Source organism: Octopus bimaculoides, chromosome 1, assembly GCF_046866305.1.
Source record: "Octopus bimaculoides isolate indiv1 chromosome 1, ASM4686630v1, whole genome shotgun sequence".
Lineage (NCBI taxonomy): Eukaryota > Metazoa > Mollusca > Cephalopoda > Octopoda > Octopodidae > Octopus > Octopus bimaculoides.
In genome coordinates, this window is record NC_142928.1 from 169,701,355 (window position 1) to 169,705,292 (window position 3,938).

The 3,938-nt window shown below is 33.8% G+C and overlaps 1 pseudogene; it reads right to left on the reverse strand.

The window, feature by feature from the left end:
- Nucleotides 1-518: 518 nt before the first annotated feature.
- Nucleotides 519-637, reverse strand: LOC128250095 (5S ribosomal RNA; annotated as a pseudogene).
- Nucleotides 638-3,938: the final 3,301 nt, after the last annotated feature.

Here is a 3,938-nt window from a genome sequence, read left to right on the forward strand (position 1 = left end):
TACGCACACATACACATATACACATACATACATACATACATACATACAATATGGCCGTTAGTGAGACTTACAAGCGCAAAGGATCGTTTAGTATGTGTCTTTGAACGTTTTTCCTGCAAGTATGTCAATTTAAAGGTTGTGGATCTGTAAATGGCTCTATTTTCTTCTTTTACAAATGAGACAAACACTTTCTGCTCATCAACTTAGATCTAAAGAATATTTTCAACCACATGGAATTCCGCTAATACAAAATTCGGGACGGCCATCGATAGTAACAATACCACCAATATTGGCATCAAATTTTGGCTCAAGGCCAGCAATTTCGGCTTAAGGGTTTAGACGATTACACCCCCACCCCCACCCCCAGTACTCAACTGGTGCTTATTGGCTCCGAAAGGATGGAAGGCAAAGTCGACCTCGGCGGAATTTGAACTCAAAACCTAAAGACGGGTTAAATACCGTTAAGCATTTTTCCCAGAGTACTAACGATTCTGCCAGCTTATCACCTTAATATGAGATGCTTACAGTACCTAGGTTTCCCAAGCGGTCACCCATCTAAATACTAACTAGGCTCGACGTTGTTTAACTTCGGTGATCGGACGAGAACCAGTGCATTCAATGTGATGTGACCGTTAGCAGCAATACCACCAATATTAACGTCAAGACTACTGCTCCGCGTGTGAGCAATTTGCAAAACCGTAAGGGCCTTACTCATTTCATTTGATCTTTACAATTAAATCACGGTGTTCTTCACTGCTATGAAAAGATCCAATTGCTTACATGAATCAGTTTTAAAAAGATCGAGGAGGAATATCACCCAAATTTAAGTCACTGCATATTGGATCCAATGTTAATTGATCCATACGACAGCATACTGTGATGTACTAAATCTAACATTATAATGGATCGCCGAGCCCCCAGAAACAAATTTTTTTACTTATAACACCTTTCTTCCTTCCATTTATTTTTTTCTGTCGTCTGTACTCTGTGTAAGTTGGGTCTATTTGTATAAATATATATATATATATATATGTATATATATATATATACACATTTTTATAAGATAAAGATATAATCATAAAATAATTATATCAGTATATTATTTACATTACGTACAATTGACGGATATTTGTCCTCATCTTGTTTGTTGTTAACACAACGTTTCGGCTGATATACCCTCCAGCCTTCATCAGGTGTCTTAGTGAAATTTCGACCCTGGGTTCTCATTCCAAGGTATTTTCGATGTTGTTATTATTATTATTATTATTATTATTATTATTATTATTATTATTATTAACCACTACGCCATATGCCCACAGGAATATGGCTGTCTTTACGTTCTGAGTTCAAATTCTGCTGAGGTCGATTTTGCCTTTCATCCTTTCGGGATCAATAAATTAAGTACCAGCTGCGTACTGGTGTCGATCTAATCGACTGGCCCCTATTCAAAAATTTCGGGCCTTGTGCTTAGAGTAGAAAAGAATATATTTGATGTATCTAATTTGTTTTATCCACATAATTGCCTATCTCTCTCTCTCATACATACACACACACACACACACACACACACACACACACACACACACACACACATATATATATATATATATATATATATATATATATATATATATATATATATATATATAATCTTTTTTCTCCTTGTTTCTTTCTGTGTTCCTTTCAGTTGAAGAGCGTAGCTCGAAATGTCAAAGACTTTCTCTATTCCCGAGCGTTAAACTAGTACATCCATTTGTTGTTTACACCACCTGTCTTCGTCTGTTGTTTTTTTTTTTTCGTAAATTCTCCTGCTGTGTAAGACATTAGGACCAACGTTTTCAAATACAGTGGAATCTGCTTATCTTGGTTGTGTCTGACGTCATCAACCGGTTATTGTTATCAAAGCTAGTGAATTTCAATCTTGTTACTTGCTTAATGTTATTCGCCGATCATTGCTATAGAAAAGGTTTCGTCCCAAAATTATCACAATTCATGTCTTCCACTATAAGTGAGTTTACGTGTGTGTGTGTGTGTGTGTGTGTGTGTGTGTGTGTGTGTGTGTGTGTGTGTGTGTGTGTGTGTGTGTGTGTGTGTGTGCGTGCGTGCGTGTATTTGTGTGCGTGCGTGCGTGTATTTGTGTGCGTGCGTGTATTTGTGTGCGTGCGTGTATTTGTGTGCGTGCGCACGATCACGCGTATAGGTATGTATGTATGTATGGATGGATGGATGAATGTGTAAGTCCAATAGTGGAGCCACCATTAATCATATTGGAATGCTTCAACAAGAAGTATGGATATTAGTATAAGTTGTTTTTTTCTTTTACTTGTTATTGTTGCGTAATCCTAGGTCAGACAGGGTCCAGAAAACCAAACCTATGATTAAATGTCATCCAGTTGTGAGTATCTCAGCTTTGACAGGTATTGTATATCTAAGTTTATGTTATTCAATGTCGCTTTGTGATTTTTTTAATGACAGACTGTATTTTGCAGGATATTTGAGTTTTGTCCTGAGAAAAACGATATTCCTGTATGCACAGACTGGAGCCTCACCACAGATACTAGTGCAGGGCCTGTTACATCTTGGGGCAGTCTTCATACCTACGGGTCAAATAGGCTCTGTGCTTCAAGGGTAAGCTCGAGAATGCAGATGACTAGCAGAGTATCCTGTAGATAAACTGACAAAAGGCAACGTAAAAAAAACGGCTGTATCTATCCCAAGAAAAATCCTGATTCATCAGCCTCTGTAACAGAGTTTAATGGTCACCGATGCTGCAGGTAGAGCACATGAAGAAAGAGAGATTCGGCTCTTAGTCCTAGTAGGTCGAACAACCATGTTGAGAGCTCCTTATTACTCAAGATAACCACGGCTTTACACACCACACTGCTTTTTTTATTGTTATTATTTTTACTGTTGTTTAGTCCCACGTCAACCTTCTTTCTGTAGACCTTTAATATAAGGCAGTCCAACTGTGACCATCCTGTTTTAAGGATATATAGGATTGCATTTTCTAATACGTTATTTATTTATTATTTAAGGTAATGAGGTGTGATTAGAGAGAAATTTAATTGTTTTTAACACAGATTGAGTAATTCAACTTCATATCTAGCCTGATCGATATTCCGTTTAGCTATACAGCTTTTGGTATCTTACTCATTACATTATTGTTTTGAGTTCGATTCAAATCGGCGTCGATTATTACCATTTCACCAAACGAGTGTCTAAGTAAAATCGATATCAGAAACAAAGCCAATATTGTGATTGGGTCAACATAGACTGTTATGTCTGACCCGTTCAAAACTGACATCTTGCCAAGGTAAATAAAATAATTATCTTTTTAACAAAGAGTTTCCAATGATTATTAGACGTTTCGATTTTAAAGCACGTATACGTCTCCTTAGTTGTATAAGAATACATAAACATACATCTAAGTGAGTATATATGTGTAATGGAAATAGATAAGTATATAAATATATAAGTATATATATAAGTATATGTATATATTTATATATATATATATATATATATATATATATATATATATATATATATATATATATATATATATATATATATATATATATATATATATATATACATATATATATACATAATATACATAATAATATATATATATTAATAATGATAATAATAATAATAATACTAATAATAATATATTAATATAAACACATACATACATATATAAATAAATATATATATATATATATATATATATATATATATATATATATATATATATATATATATATATATATATATATATATATATATAATGTTTGTTTTTATGTTATAATAAAAACAATTTTACATTGGATACAACGATTGCGCAGTACATTTGGTTGAGTACAAATTTATTATTCTTTAGCAAAAATAGCATTAGTAGCGACTTCGAAGTTTCGGCCAGCTAACCCATCAGACTG